Raw genomic sequence first — 17,185 nt, 5'->3', positions numbered from 1 at the left:
TCTCTCCCAAGTCCTGGGAGCATACCAACAATCCCAGGACGGGATGGGCGAGATCATTACCATGTTGGGAGAAAATCAAAAGCGCCAGAGGGAATACCACCAGGAGGACATGCAGCAGTGGCAGGCCCACAGTGTCACCATGGCCTCCATTGCAAAGGTGCTCAGACACATCAACACTATCCTGCCTGCTTCCTCCACCCACCAGCAGGCCCCTTCCACTAGCCACATCACATCTGAGCCTTCCTCATCTGCCACAGGTAGTGGAATGGAGGACTTGCCAGGGGAACCACAGGCCTCAGACACCTCTCCCTCTGTAACTTATGAACCCCCACAAATGTGGACGTCCATCCAGACATCCGGCTGGAGCAGATACCATGACCAAACCCACTGTGAGACTCTCCTGATTTCTCTCCAGTGTGTGCCACTGAGGCACCCTGTTGAATTCAATGGCATTACTCCCTGTTCCCATGGCCGTTGGACACTGGACCTGTGCTACCTACACCTGTGCAACCTACTCTGATGATTCCAACTACCATGACCCCACTCATCTGCTGTTTGTCACTGTATGCACTATATATTGTTTTCTCACATTTCCCCTGTATGCCCAATAAACACTATTGATCATAGCAACAGCATATGTGTCTTTATTTGTCTGAAAAATGTTATATGGGTATAGACCCTTAAACCAACAGGCAGTGTAATGGACAGCAGAGGGGGGCATCCTCTGCAGGAGACATAGTACAACAGATATGTCCCAGGGCAGATGTAAGGTAGTCACTATTCCCAGGCACACACTACAGAATATTCGCTCATCCAGCCTGCAAAAGAGACCATGACAAAGAGTTACATCAGGATAGAGTGCATGGTGCCACACAAAGCATATATGCAGTACATAGTTGTCCAGTCCATTCTAGATTACCACTGAAGCAGGGCACAACAGATGACATTTCTACATCCCCAGTCACAGGAAAAACATGACAATTCACTGTAGGTGTAATCTGTAATGTCCAAAACTATATTCTGTGAATAGTTACCAATGGCTAATGAGCATGAATGCCTCAAACCATGGATAGCAGATGCATAGATTGACATAACACAGTCAGTGGGTGGAATTACATGAGAACAGGAGAATGCAGGACACATAGCTTAACACAGGTCTAACCATTGGGGATGTGAATCTAGTAACCTGCAGTGAGTACACATGTAAGAAAAGATACATGAAAACTTTGCACTTACTTTCAAGCAGTCACCTCCCCAACACACACATAGGGATAGGAACACATTACAACACCACTGATTATTTTAATCAGGAGGAGCATTGTCACCAATCAATGTGGATATACATCACTTGCAAATACAGTCAGCATACCTGTATGTCACTGGAAGTACTGATTGATGAGCTCAGTCCTAAAGTCAGCTGCACTTTCCTCGTTTGCGTCCTCATCACTTTTCATGTCTGCATCACCAGCTGCTTGTCCAGCTGCCTCATCATCATCAGGTAGCAATGGTATCTGATGCCTCAGGCGAAGATTGTGGAGCATGCAGCAGGCAACTGTGATCTGGCATACCTTTTGGGGAGTGTAGAGGAGGGCACCTCCAGAGATGTCCAGGCACCCGAACCTAGATTTCAGAAGGCCAAATGTCCTTTCAGTGACACGCCTTGTCCTGCCGTGTGCCTCACCAAAGTGGAGTTCCCCTTTCCTGGCGGGGTACCTCAGTGGTGTCAACAGCCAGGGAAGGTTAGGATACCCAGAGTCACCTGTGTGCGTAAAGGTAGGACCTGTTACAATACAGGTACAGCCACAGGGAAGAATGTTTTGACAGGTGCCATAACACAGACACATATCTAAATGCATGCATACCAATGAGCCAAGCCCTCTCTGTGTGTAGTAGTGCCATCATGTGTGGGGTATTGCTGTTCTTGAGAATGTAGGAGTCATGCACAGAACCTGGAAACTTGGCTGCCACCTGTGCAATGTATTGGTCTGCCAGACACACCACCTGAACATTGATCGAGTGGTAATTCTTTTTGTTCCTATACACCTGTTCATTGGCACTGGGAGGGACCAAGGCTATAGAGGTGCCATTTATGGCCCTAGCACGAGGGATGTGTCCCATATCATAGAAGTCTGCCTTTACTTAGGCCAAGTCTCCACATTGGGGGAACATGATGTAGCTGTCCAGGTGTTTCAATAAAGCACACAGTCCATCTTTCAACACAAGACTGAACATGGGCTCTGACATCCCTGCTGTCAAGCCTACTGTATTCTGAAAGGACCCAGTGGCAAGAAAGTGTAGCATTGATAAGACTTGTACTGTGGCAGGGATGGCTAGGCAATGCGTATAGCAGGCAATAGCTCAGGCTTCAACTGGACACATAGATCCTTGATGGTCTGACGATTCAGATGATAGGTCGGGATGATATGCCTGTCCTCCATGGTTGCAAGGTCAACTAGTGGTCGGTACACTGGTGCATGTCTCAATTTCATCATGGCAGGGTATCTAAGATAGAGAGTAGAAAATGTACTAAGTGATAAGTACTTCACACATGTAAGCAGAACATGTCATCATCACAAACACCTAACACTGTAGACATGTGTCACACTTCTGACACATGCCATTATGGGCAAGTTGAAGCGTCACTATTACATGCATGTTACATGTATTAGCTAAAAAATGATGGCACAACATAGGCCTACTCTGCAGTTTGAACATAAATAGGTCAGAATGATGTGTGTATAACGCACTTATTTATGGACTGCAAGGCATGATATGTGCATACAATGCCAGCCACCTGGCCTGCTGCACAGGACAGTTGGAAGTAACCTAAGTCCATCGGCCTATGTCGTCATGGCAGTAGTGCAACACGGTGCAGTGCAACCTCTCATTGGTTAACATTGCTGACTATGAGGGATTGGGGCCACTGGCGATCACCGCCGGCGGTCCTGTACATGGAGGCCATGACTGCCATTTTCTGCTACCTTGCTCACTTGACTCCTGACACACTTGCCAGCAAGACCTCCACGACCTGAGCTGCTGTGTCTTATTTCTGGAATCCATCTTGCCACATTCTGCAGGTGATAGGGCCCCGGTCTCCACCATAGAAGAGTTGGTGAAACTCGTGGATGGGTTCCTACCCCTATATGGACAGCTCTGTGGGGCACCAGAGGAACAGGTGAGCCCGATACCATAGTCATGTGTGGTAGTTATGTGTGTGATGGTGTCAGGGGCAAGTGTACAGGGAGGGGAGTACATGCATGCAGGGGGCATGGAGTTGAGACATGTGAGCCGAGAGGAAGGTCATTTGTGGGAACTTGGTGAGTCGGATGTGTATTGTCCACTGCTGGTATTATGGGGCATGTGTACCTGACTTTCTCCTTCCGTCTGTGTGATCCATGCAGGTGAACGCCCAACAGAAGAAAGGGATCTGGTGTGCCATTGCCAATCAGGTGTGGACCCAGTGGTGCCTGTAGTCACTGGAACCTGGAGTACACCGGCCACCAGGGCAGCCAGTGTGGCACTGAGCCACAGCACAGACAGTCCCCCACATGTGAAGCATCAGAAGTTGGCCAGTGCCCGGCGGGAGAGGGGGAAGACTCCAGCCACCAAAGCCGCTCCCAGGGGTCCCAGTGGGAGTGTGGAGTCAGCTGTGACACCTTCCAAGGTGGAGAAGGGCCACGAGAAACCCGGCAAGTCTGGGAAGAGCAGCACGGCGGAGAAGACCGCCATCATCCCCGCTGCCCAGGAGGACACCTCCAGCACAATGCCAGCTGCCCAGGAGGCCACCGCCAGCACAAGCCCAGCTGCCCAGGAGGCCACCACCAGCACAAGCCCAGCTGCCCAGGAGGCCACTGCCAGCAAAAGCCCTGCTGGGCCATGAAGGACCACCAGCAAAAGCCCCGCTGGGCCATGAAGGACCGCCAGCAAAAGCCCAGCTGGGCCATGAAGGACCGCCAGCAGCTGAGTCCAAGCAATGGAGACCGCCGCCTCAAGCACCGCTGAAAAGGGCAGCGATGTCTCAAGCACCACTGAACAAGGCACCGCCGTCTCAAGTACCGCTGAACAGGGCACCGCCATCTCAAGCACCGCTGAACAGGGCACCGCCGCCTCAAGCACCGCTGAACAGGGCACCGCCGTCTCAAGCACCGCTGAACAGGGCACCGCCGTCTCAAGCACCGCTGAACAGGGCACCGCCGTCTCAAGCACCGCTGGCCCATGAGCGGCAAGGGCACTGACACTACTGAGTCCGTCACGGGGTGAATGAAGCACTCTGGACACCATGCCCCCTCCAGAACCAGCTGAGAGATCCATTCACTACCTCTATTCTTAGCAGGATGAAGCACTCTGGGCACAAGGCCCCCTCCAGAACCAGTGGAGACTATTATCCACTACTTCTGTCCTTAGCAGGATGAAGCACTCTGGGCACCATGCCCCCTCCAGAACCAGTGGAGAGATCCATCCACTACCTCTGTCCTTAGCAGGATGAAGCACCCTGGGCACAAGGCCCCCTCCAGAACCAGTGGAGACTGTTATCCACTACCTCTGTTCAGAGCAGGATGAAGCACTCTGGGCACAAGGCCCCCTCCAGAACCAGTGGAGAGATCCATCCACTACCTCTGTCCTTAGCAGGATGAAGCACTCTGGGCACAAGGCCCCCTCCAGAACCAGTGGAGACTGTTATCCACTACCTCTGTCCTTAGCAGGATGAAGCACTCTGGGCACAAATCCCCCTCCAGAACCAGTGGAGAGATCCATCCACTACCTCTGTCCTTAGCAGGATGAAGCACTCTGGGCACAAGGCCCCCTCCAGAACCAGTGGAGACTGTTATCCACTACCTCTGCCCTTAGCAGGATGAAGCACTCTGGGCACAAGGCCCCCTCCAGAACCAGTGGAGACTGTTATCTACTACCTCTGTCCTTAGCAGGATGAAGCACTCTGGGCACAAGGCCCCCTCCAGAACAGGGGAGACTGTTATCCACTACCTCTGTCCTTAGCAGGATGAAGCACTCTGGGCACAAGGCCCCCTCCAGAACCAGTGGAGACTGTCATCCACTTGAGAGACTGTGGCTTTGCACTCCCAGGATGGAGCAGTGGGCAACCCACCCACTGTAAAGACTTGAGAGACTGTGGCTTTGCAGTCCCCAGGATTGAACAGTGGGCAACTCACCCACTGTAGAGACTTGAGAGACTGTGGCTTTCCACTCCCCAGGATGGAACAGTGGGCAACCCACCAACTGTAGAGACTTGAGAGACTGTGGCTTTGCACTCCCCAGGATGGAACAGTGGGCAACCCACCCACTGTAGAGACTTGAGAGACTGTGGCTTTGCACTCCCCAGGATGGAACAGTGGGCAACCCAACCAACGTGGAGACTTGAGAGACTGTGGCTTTGTGCTCCCCAGGACTGAACAGTGGGCAACCCACCCACTGTAGAGACTTGAGAGACTGTGGGTTTGCACTCCCCAGGATGGAACAGTGGGCAACCCACCCACTGTAAAGACTTGAGAGACTGTGGCTTTGCACTCTCCAGAATTGGACAGTGGGCAACCCACCCACTGTAGAGACTTGAGAGACTGTGGCTTTGCACTCCCCAGGATGGAACAGTGGGCAACCCACCCACTGTAGAGACTTGAGAGACTGTGGCTTTGCACTCCCCAGGATTGAACAGTGGGCAATCCACCCACTGTAGAGACTTGAGAGACTGTGGCTTTGCACTCCCCAGGATTGAACAGTGGGCAACCCACCCACTGTAGAGACTTGAGAAACTGTGGCTTTGCACTCCCCAGGATGGAACAGTGGGCAACCCACCAACTGTAGAGACCCCTTTCCCTCCCCCTGAGGTGCCTGTTTTCTTGCTCTCTGATGCCCCTGCAGTGTTCTCTCCGTCATGGTCGGGGATCGTGTGTGGGCCTCACCCATACCGTGTGGTCCCAGTGTTCCACTGACTTAATTGGAGCACTACCTGGACTACTATGCTTGGTGTATATTTTGTTTATGGTGTATATATATGTTTCTGCCTACTTGATTTTAATATATTACAATGCTTACACTCATTTTCTGTTGTCTTTGCATTCTTCCGGAGGGTTTGGGGTGTGTAACTGTGATGTATTAATATGCATTAGTGTGTGTGTTGTAGTGGGTGGGGGTGTTGTGTGTGTGTGTCCCTGTTTTTTGCCTCCCCTGTGTCGTAGGTGCAGTACTCACCGTAGTCTTCGCCACCGGCGTTCGTGCTCCTGGTAGAGGAGCAGGAAGACTATCGCAGGTAGAATTTGAGTTCCGAGTCCATGGTGTCCTCGTTCCTTGTGGGGTGCGTAGAGGTGAGCGTTTTTCCTTTGGAATTCCTGTTTGCACCGTGTTTTTATCCGCGGTGAATCGGCCCTGGAAAAGGTGGCAGATTGGCCTGTCATAATAGTGTGGGCAGTACTTTGTCCTCCACCTGTCTGTTGGCAAGGACCGCTGCGCTGTTTGTTTGTACCGCCGTGGCGGTCGGAGTGTTAAAGTGGCTGTCTTTGTTGGCGGTTTCCGCCACGGTCGTAATTGCTAATTTTTTTCCGCCGGCCTGTTGGCGGTCTTACCACCGCTTTATCACCGTCCGCCAGGGTTGTAATGACCACCTTAGTGTCATATTTAGCCAACTTTGATCGGCTGGTCGCCGAGACATCCTAGCCTGAAGAAAAACAAGCGGCCTTGTTCTACAAAGAGGAGCTAAAAGATATTCTAGCTCAAATAGACCCACAGCCTACAGACTGTAAAGAATTGATAAACCTTGTTTTGAGGCTGGATCATCGTTTAATAGAACGAAAAGGAACACGCAAAAAGACTGAAAAATATTCCTTGTGTGTTCACGATAAGAGAGACTCAAGAACTCCGAACGAAAGAACGCCGGATCCTATGGAAATTGGAACCATCAGGGGACCTTTGACCAAAGACGAAAAGGACCCACGTAGAAAGAATGGACAATGTCTCTATTGTAGACGCAAGGGTAATTTTGCCAAAGAATATCCAATCAAACCAAAGAGCAAACAAGGTCCGGTCCAGAAGGTTGCAGCCAATGCACAAGTCGAGTCGGAAAACTAAAGCACCCATTATGCAGAGAACGGTTGCTCTTGGGTGTCACCGTGGACCCTTCACAATCTAGACATCTCAAACTGGGTATAAAAGTTCAGGTAAAGAAAAAGACCTATTTCAAGAAGGCTCTAGTCGATTCTGGGGCTACAAGGAACTTTGTTGATGCCCAATTGGTTTGTGCATGGGGGATCCCATGTATTGAAAAAAGACCCCAGAAATCATCCAGGCAGTAGATGGAAAACTCTTGACTGGAGATCAGTAACTCTTCAGACAGTCCCCTTGTCAGTGATTTGTGAAGATAAGAATCAAAGAAAGAAACATAAAGAGAAACTCATCCTTGACGTGATCCATGCTCCCCAGTATGGAATTATCCTTGGCTTACCATGGTTAACTCATCATAATCCAGAGATTAATTGGGCAGAACGAAAGGTCGTGGTCTCATCTGCGCTATGTAAAGAACAATGCCTCCAAAAGTTTCAAGTATCAAAAGTTTGCAACTCTGACATAGCCACTGCAGCGGAGAAAGAAGTTAAATTGCCCAAACAGTATTCATCCTATGAAGATGTATTAGATGAGAAAGAAGCAGAGAACTTACCTCCTCATAGATCTTATGACTTTCAAATTGATCTAGTTCCTGGTGCGATACTCCCCAACTGTTGTGTATATGCCCTGTCAGAACATGAAAATCAACATTTACGAAAGTATCTAGATCAATTCTTGGAGAATGGTTTCATTCGCCCTTCTAAGTCTCCTGCAGCTTCTCCTTTGTTTTTTGTTTCGAAGGCGAATGGAGAACTTCGACCTTGTATCGACTATAGGGGATTGAACAAAGTCACCATCAAGAATAAATATCCTTTGCCCCTAATTCCGGTCTTGCTAGAACAAGTAAAGAAAGCAAAAATCCACACGAAGCTTGATCTTCGAGGTGCTTATCATTTGGTCAGAATGAGAGAGGGCGACAAATGGAAAACAGCATTCAAGATAATATATGGCCTCTTTGAATACACCGTCATGCCTTTTGGTCTGTGTAATGCTCCAGCAGCATTTCAATTTTTCTTGAATTACTTTCTTAGAGAGTACCTCGACATATTTGCCATAGTCTACATCAAAGACATTTTGATCTACTCAGACAATGAAAATGAACATGTACAACATGAAAATTCTTGTAGCCCTTCGAAAGCACCAATTATATTGCAAACTAACCAAGTGTGAGTTTCATGTTACCACAGTTGAGTTTTTAGGGTTTTTGCTTACCCCTCAAGGTATGGTGATAGCAGAAAAGAAAGTAAAGGCCGTATCTGATTGGCCCACCCCAAAGACTGTTCGCGATGTACAATGTTTCCTGGGGTTTGCAAATTTTTACCGGAGGCTCATAAATCATTTCTCCCAGACAGTGGCTCCTATCACTAAGCTACTAAGAAAGAAAGAAAAATTTGTATGGTCCCCAAAAAGCCTTTTCAACTTTGAAGGAGGCTTTCTCCACTGCCCCAGTCTTGACTCATCCTGATGTGGATCGACCCTTCATAGTGGAAGCTAATGCTTCAGATGTGACATAGGAGCAGTCTTGTCGCAACGAAACAAAGACACTGGTCAACTTCATCCTGTATCTTACATGTCTCGGAAGTTGAACGAAGCCGAACAGAAATATGTAATTGCTGAAAAGGAGCTTCTGGCAATTCGTGACGCCTTTAAAGAATGGAGACATCATTTGTTGGGTGCCAAATACACTGTCACTGTATATACTGATCATCGCAATCTTCAGCTCATGAGTTCCGCCAGACGTTTGACTCCTCGGCAATTACGCTGGATGCTGTTTTCTGCCGAATTTGATTTTGTGGTAACTTTCCGGCCTGGTAAAGACAATCGCAAAGCTGACGCCTTGTCCCGCCAAGGGTCTACCACGTTGCCTGCAGTTCAAACCTTCAGAGCTATCATTGCTCCAGACAAAGTCTATTTGACATGTATCATAAAAACTGAAGATTTCTTTGAAGACATCCGCAATTCTTTCACTGTTGAGAAATGGCAGACATGGGCCCAAGCAGATCCCAAAAGGTCAATCAAGAAAGGATTACTTTTTCACAACGCTCATTTGTTCGTGCCCACTATCAAACTTCGCAAGATTGTGTTTCATTGGTTGCATGTTATACCTACGGTAGGTCATCCATGTACTCCTAAAACTCTTGAATTAATCCAATGCTATTTTTGGTGGCCTACCCTAACAAAAGATGGAAAAGGGATGGTAAACAACTGCGAAGTATGTGCTCGCACTAAAACAAGTATTCAAAACCGAAAGGGTTGTTGCTTCCACTCCCAACTCCAAGTCGTCCTTGGGAGCACATTTCTTTAGACTTTATAACAGGTCTACCAGTGGTTCAACAACATTCAGTAATCCTGGTGGTAGTAGATAGTCTCACGAAATATGGATATTTCATTGCCTGTAAGAAATTGCCCACCTCCAGTGAACTGGCAACTATTTTACTGAATAGAGTGGTTCGTTATCATGACGGGCAAAAATGATCCTCTCCGATCGAGGATCGCAATTTGCCTCCAATTTCTGGAAGACATGGTGTAAAACACTCCAAGTGACATCTACACTATCTACTAGCCACCATACTCAAACAGATGGTCAAACTGAGAGACTAAATCAGACTTTGAAGCAATACCTGCGTGCTTACGCTGAAAAAGCACTTCATTCTTTGACACCAATGCTCTGGTGAGCTGAGTTAGTCTACAATAATTCATTCCACACTTCTACTGGTGTTACACCTTTTTTTGGCTTGTTTGGCTATCATCCTGACACCTTGCCCATCACAATCCCTCAAGAAAGTTCTCTTACTCCAGCTGTGTCAGAAACCATTCAACATCTTCATCAAACCCAGAAATTGATTCAACATCATTTAGAAGAGGCCAAACAAAAATACAAAAAGCATTATGACAAGAAACATTGTGAGGGACCGCAGTATCATCCAGGTGATAAAGCGTGGCTTTCCACAGAACATAAAGACTTCAAGAAGAAGCACATGTTCAACCCCAAATTCATAGGTCCTTACACTGTCCTTCAGCAAATCAATCCTGTGACCTATAAACTGCAATTGCCAAGATCATTACGGATTCATCCAGTGTTCCACACTTCCCTCTTGAAAAAGGCAGTACGGAAGGTCCACCCTCATCCAGCTCCAGTTCTAGTACAGGGGGAAGTAGAATACGAAGTCAAGAAAGTGTTGTATTCTAAACTGAGAGGGTGTAATCTATGGTACTTAATCTCGTGGAAGGGTTATGGCGCTGAAAGTAACTCATGGGTTTCCGCATCTGATATCCATGCTCCAGTACTTGTGACGTATTTTCATCATCTCAATTCAGACAAACCAGGCCCTACAGCGCGACTGGGAGAGGGGAGTACTGTCAACATTAGAGCAGTGCGCGCTCTACGGGCGACTAGAATGCAAAAACCTAACAATTTCAAGCTAACATAATTTATGCATTGTGCTGATATGATGTTGTTTAACCTTTTGCATTGCAGAGTTTAATCCTGAAGACTTATGTTCAGCATGCATATAAATACTGTTCACATGCAATGTACTGCTGCAGGCTTTCAGACTGTGTCAGGGTGTGGTCCCCTTCCAGGGCCTTCTAGAAGCTTTCCCTGCAGCATACCTGAGTGTGGTTTGGGGGCTGGGCTAAGACTCTATAAAAGGGAGCCAGCCCAGCACCACATGCTCACTATTAAGAGGTCCTGGTGCAGAGCAGCAGCAACTTCCTGAGCTCCTGTTCCGGAGGCCTACTTTGATCTTCCAGGCCTTTGCCCTTCATTTACATTTGTGATCCTTGATCAGGGCGGTAAGACGGAGGTCGGGCTGGGCCCCCGATCCCGTTTTTGAAGGCATCCGAGTTCTTGGGCCTAATTTTCATATTGAGAGATTTTACCTTGTGTGTGTGAATGTGCTCTGGGTTTTTCTGACATTTACATGTTAACATTCGAATCGGCAAGACGCGTGATTCATTCCTCGTGCTTTAACCCTTGATATTAATTGTGCGCTACCATTTCTTGGCAGTTACATGGTGGCATTCGAATCAGCAAGACGCGCAATTCGTTCCTCGTGCTTTAACCCTTTATATTCATTGTGTGCTACCATTTCTTGCCAGTTACATGGTGGCATTCGAATCGGCAAGACGCGCGATTCATTTCTTGTGTGTAATTCATGTTATTCATTGTACGCTACCATTTCCTGACATTCATATGGTGACATTCGAATCGGCAAGAGGCGCGATTCTTTTCCGGTGCCTAGATTCATGTTATTCCTTGTACGCTACCATTTCTTGTCATTCATAAGGTAGTCTTCAAATCGGCAAGTCGCGCAGTTCCTTTTCTTGTGTTTAATTCATGATATTCAGTGTGCGCTACCCTTCCTTGGCATTCACATGGTGGGCTTCGAATCGGCAAGATGCGCGATTCATTTCTTGTGTCTAATTCATGATATTCATTGTACCATACCATTTCATGACATTTATTGGCTGACATTCGAATCGGAAGAACGCGCAATTCATTTATTGTGTCTAATTCATGATATTCATTGTGTGTTACCATTTCATGACATTTATTGGCTGACATTCGAATCGGCAGAACACGCGATTCATTACTTGTGTTGAACTCATGCTATTCAGCGAGCGTTACCATTTAATGGCAGTTACTTGGGGGTGCTCGAATCGGCAATATGCGCGATTCATTTCTTGTGTTTTTAAAATCACGGTGTTCATTATGTGCTACCACTTCATGGCATTTGCTTGGTGGCTTTCGAGTCGGCAAGACGCGTGATTTATTTCTCGAGTCTAACTTATGTTATTCATGGTGCAGAATCATTCCATGGTATTTACAACCTTTGAGAAAATCTGCAATGTGCGCAATTCATGTTCCGGCAATTTTGAGAAAACAAAAATGCTAGAGTTCTAGATGTGATGTTGTATGTACATAATAAGTTCCTCAAACACGATTCATATGATGGTTTAGAAATCCTCATGCAAAAGTTAATACTTCAATTTGAAAGTTGCATTTAACCTTTCTTGATTCCCTCACATGTATTCAGTCATCCTGAAGCCTAGTTATTTAAGTCTATGCTTAGGTTGTCCATGTTTTTTCAGAATGACAATGCTTAGAGTCATAGCCTAGTACTGATTAATATTATATAATCTTGATATTGTGTGTTTTAACCTTTTTGCTTCCTACAGGTCTCCTTCCCACCTGTCCCCTTCCTAATCCCCTTTTCCCCACTTGGACTCTCTTAGACTTTGTGACAATTCTAATCAGAGGATTGGGGCTGTCTTGTGGTGGAAATGTTGGGAACGTGCACAGACCCCGAGGATCTGGTGACTCTGACATGACTCCTGTTGTGCTGTCCTACTTAGATATTGATGTAGCTGTGAGGGTTGCAATACAGGTATAGGTAGTTGTGACATGTTGTGACATGATGTAGGTAATGTATATTGGCACCAGCAATGGCCTAGCCAGGATATATATTGTCACAGATGTGCATGTTTACCAGTGTGTATGGAGCTATATGTCAATCCATTTTCTCCCTATCTCTCCCTCCTTCCCACTCTCTCTATTTGTGTACATCAGCATTGTCAGGCGAAAGAGAAGAGGAGTGGGGAAGCAGCAGCCCACAGGACCAGTAAGCTGCAACAAGCTTCAGTGAGAGATCCAGTGGGACAGAGGCCAAGGAGTGTGCCACGGGGGAGATTGAATATACCACCTCTTCTTCGGAATCCTCCTCCAGTGCCCCAGTCAGCCCTGCTGCCCTCAGTGAGGAGACTATTGATCTCCTGAGGTCCATCTCTGTAGGTCAGTCCACCATCATGAATGCCAGCCAGGGACTGGCAGCTCAAGTCCAACAGAGCAAGACATTCCTGGAGGGCATTCAAGGTGCCCTGGTTGGCCTCCAGAGATCCTTTCAGGCTCTGGCCTCCACAATGATTGCAGCCAGTCTCCCTTTGTCTACCATTGCCCCTCCACCTACCTCTTCCCAATCCCAAACCCCTCTCCCCAAACCCAACAAAAGTACACATACACACAGGCATGCATCCACCTCAACAGACCAGGGTACCACTGAGAAGCACAAGCACCACAAGACCCACCACCGGCATGCACACAAACAACACACACCAACATCCACTACCTACACAGACTCCCCATCACCCCTTTCTTCACGGACACTACACCTGACATACCTGCAGCCACCACACAATCATTCATGGATCCAGCCACAACACCTGTCTTACCCACAGTCACCACAATATCAGACCTGCAGACATCTACCCCAGCCAGCACATCCACACCCACCACAACCACTGACACACCCACATGCAGCACATCTACCATACCTGCAGACACCACCCAACAGTAACCCATCCAGCATGGCATCTCCCTGCACTCCCTCCTCCCAAGACACCTAAACACGTGCACTCACCCACCCAACAGACACCTAGCACCCACAAGCATTCCACGCATGCACTTGCACCCAAGACATCCACACCAACACATCTTACAACCACTCCCTCTTCCTTCACTCACAGTTTTGCCATGACCACCCCACATGTCTAAGAAGCATTTCCTCTCTGAGTTTTCCTTGTTCCCTACTCCTCTCCCACCCCATGATACCCGCAAGAGTTCTTCCTCCCTCCCCAAGTCCAACCTTTCCACCTCCAAGACCTCCCCTGTCCCCCCTGCTAGTGCCCATCCACTCCTCCCCCTGCTAAGAAGTCTACCCCTCCCAAGCCCAGGGACTCCCATCCCAAACCCAAGACCAAGCCCAAGGACCCCCTCCCAAACTCAAGCCCAAACCCCCCGTGACCTTTCCTCCCTAATCCCTGAGGTGCCTATCTGCCCCCTTGATGCCCCTACCATGTGGAGGTCAGTTTGCAGTCAGGAGTCAAGTTGGGGCACTCTAAGGTGCCATTTGTGCCTTTGGCACTTTGACTGGCCATTGGCCTTTTATTTGTACATATCTTTGTTTTTATATGTTCGTAGTTATTAATACATCTGGACCAACATGTTGTTGGAATCGATGTTCACATACGTATCCTGCCTTTATTTCAACATCACAGTTTGGTGTTTGTGGGCTTTGGTTTGTGCGTGTGTGACATGTGTGTGTTGGTTGTGCCAGCTGTTGTGCTTGGGCTGCATGTGAGGGTGTGGCCCTGCCATTTGTCTCGCTGTCATTGCTGTGTAATGTGTGTAAGAAATGTTTGTGTGTGTTACATGCATGTATGTAGCAAAACTGTGTATTGTTTGTGTAGAGATGTGTTATGGTGCTGTTGTGTGCCCTTGTGTGGTTGTTGTGTGCGTGTCCATGTGTATGGTGATGGCTATGTCATATGAGTTGTCTATGATGCTAGTGTTGTGATGTATGCTTTGTTGTTTGGCAGTGTCGTGTTTATTGATTGTCTAGTGTTGTTACGTGTCATTGCTAGTATGTGTTGTCATGTGAAGGTGTACAATGACATTGCTTGAAGAAGCATCTATGTTGTTGTGGTTGCATTGTCATTGTGTATTTTGGTGCTGTAGTGGATGGTTGTGTTAGACGGTGTGGGTGCTGTATCTGCAGGTTGGTGTGTGTATGGCACATGTGTGTTAGCTGTGGTGTGCGTAGTACAGGTGAGCATGTGTGTAGTATGGGTGTGCATGTTTGTATGTAGGTGTCTGTATATGTGTACTGGTGTGTGGTTACGTGTGTGTGTGTCGCCATCATAAGCCGTCCTGGATGTGTATGTTGTGTGTCTGTCTGTAGTTTGGGTTTTCCTTCCAGTGTGAGGTAGGTGTGTGTACTCACGGTTGTTGTCTTTGTCGCTATCGCTGGTTCCGGAGTCGTGCGAGCAGGAGCAGTGGGAGGACTTCTAGTTCAGGTTCCATGGTGGCTCCAGTCAGGTATGTGTTCCACCAGGGTTTTCGTGGTAGGGTGACCACGGCAGAAACCTTGGCGGTGTGCAGCCTTGTCATCTGTCCGGTGGAAACATGGTCCCCACCGGCCTCAAGGTGCCTACCACCGTCCGTAGAGGCATGTCCGCACTGGTGGTACTGGCAATGGTTTGGCTGTGTTCTGTTGGGAAGACCACCATGGTCATAATTGGCGGTCTTCACTGCATGCCGTTTGGCAGTACAACCGACACCGTCAACATGGTAGTCCTGAGACCAACACACTTGCAATGATCCCCATAGTCATGTAGCCATTTTGCTAACCCCCAGAGAGTTATAACTCCGTAAAACAAAACAGGGGAAAGTTATGGAGTGCAACTAGAGAGTGTTTTTAGAGCTAAGAGGACTACTGAAATTATATTACAAAAAAGTCTTTAAAGCAAAACTTCACCTAGCTGTAAAACAAAAGTTCGAGCCATGATTATGCTTAAAAGACATCACCGAATGATGGGAGGTGTTATTAATTTGGATTCCCCACTTATATAGTGTTGGGATCAAGAAGATGTAGAAGAAGAACACATGGTGGTCAATGTTTTGAAGGTGGTCCCATTGTCCTAGGACCACCACAGGCTGAGTTATGAGCACACATGTTTTGTCAAAGTAATGCTTTGCAAAGCATTATGGGACAAGTTACCGTGCCACAAATATTTTAATATGTTGATATGACTGGAATGCTTAGAACAGCCCATAGACACAATGAAAATAGCACTTGTAAGAAGCATGGTCATGTAACTATATAATTAGCCCCTAGAGGGCATACCCACACAAAAAGAAAACTGCAATGAATAATGCAGAGTAAGACATATATGTAGCCCTTAGAATACACAGTGCATTTCATATTTTCAGAAGTAGCAGGCCTATAGCAATTATAGGATAAACAAGGCCCTTTAAAACACAAGCTATTCCTAGATAGAAAACAAAAGTTTCAGCCATGTGAATGCTTAAAAAGATACTGAATGGAAGGGAAGGGTCATTATTTTGGGGTCCCCACCAATGTAGTGTGGGGACCTAAAGATGACCTAGACACGCGTTGTGCTGAACGCTTTGGTGATGATCACATTGTCCTAGGGCCACCACAGGCTTAATTATAGGTGAAAATGTGAAAAAGAATGGTTGCAAAGCATTATGGGTTGAGTTTTCCAGAGTGCAGTGCATATTGTACTATCAGTTCTCCTTCTGTGCCTGGAGAGCTACTTTTGCTTTGAGGATTTCTGTTTAATGTAAAGCATTTACCAATTTTAAGTGTTTTAAGGGGAGAGCTACAAGAAATGACTCTGATTAGGTAACTGTGAACAATATGACCAGCGCTTCAATACTGCCGATCAAGTTGTGCCTGTTCACGCTGTGAGCGCCATCGCTGCCATGCAGCATGAAGGGGATAGACAAAAGAAATAGTTCCCACACGCTGAAGTATATCAGCAGTCATGCAATAATCTATGTTACAGGGGCAGTCTGCAAGGCGTGACAAAAACAGCCTCAATTCAGGACAAATGCAAAGCAATTACCAATGACATCAAGGGATTTTTTTATGGCAAGCCCACGAACGAGTGAAAGTGATGGGCGTGAGCTGGGCGTGGTTAAAAGCCCACAATACTTACAGCAGGTCAAAGCACTTGCGCGCTCGACCTAAAAAGGCCACATAAGAGAGAGGCACAAAGAGTGCTGCAGGCCCACTTACAGGCTCTGGGTCCATGTAGTAACACTCTACTAGGGATTTAGAGGTAAATTAAATGTGCCAATTGTAACTAAGCCAATTTTACAAGCACGTTTGCACTGGTTAGCAGCGTAAAGTGCATGGAGTCCTAGAGCCAACAAAAACAGATTCAGCAAAACCGGAGAAGTGAAGGCAAAAGGTTTCGTGGGAACACCATGTCGGGTCTCACATTGTTGCAGCTGTTCTGTCTTTTGCTTGTCTTCTCTACTGTGCCAAGAGATCCCTTGAGAGTGGACGCTCCCCTTAACAAATGCACTTTTAATAACATAAAAGTAATAAATAGTAACGATTGGAGTGGCGGGCATTAGCTTGCAGCTGGCCTGTCTTCAAGTCTGCAGAACGACATTACAAATAATCTGCATAAAATGCCTCTATACCTCTTCCCCCTGCTTTCCCGATGCACATTTCCAAATGCCTGGAAAGAACTGTTTTAATTT

At 47.3% G+C, this 17,185-nt stretch overlaps 1 protein-coding gene across 3 annotated transcripts in view; it reads right to left on the bottom strand.

The window, feature by feature from the left end:
- Positions 1–17,185, bottom strand: part of LOC138283999 (dual oxidase 1-like) — a 785,394-nt gene that overhangs the window by 675,839 nt on the left and 92,370 nt on the right. The gene's annotated exons all lie outside the window — the stretch shown is intronic.

The sequence above is a fragment of the Pleurodeles waltl genome, chromosome 3_1 (genome assembly GCF_031143425.1).
Source record: "Pleurodeles waltl isolate 20211129_DDA chromosome 3_1, aPleWal1.hap1.20221129, whole genome shotgun sequence".
Lineage (NCBI taxonomy): Eukaryota > Metazoa > Chordata > Amphibia > Caudata > Salamandridae > Pleurodeles > Pleurodeles waltl.
The sequence above is the reverse complement of the archived record's forward strand: the minus strand, read 5'-3'. Positions and strand labels throughout refer to the sequence as shown.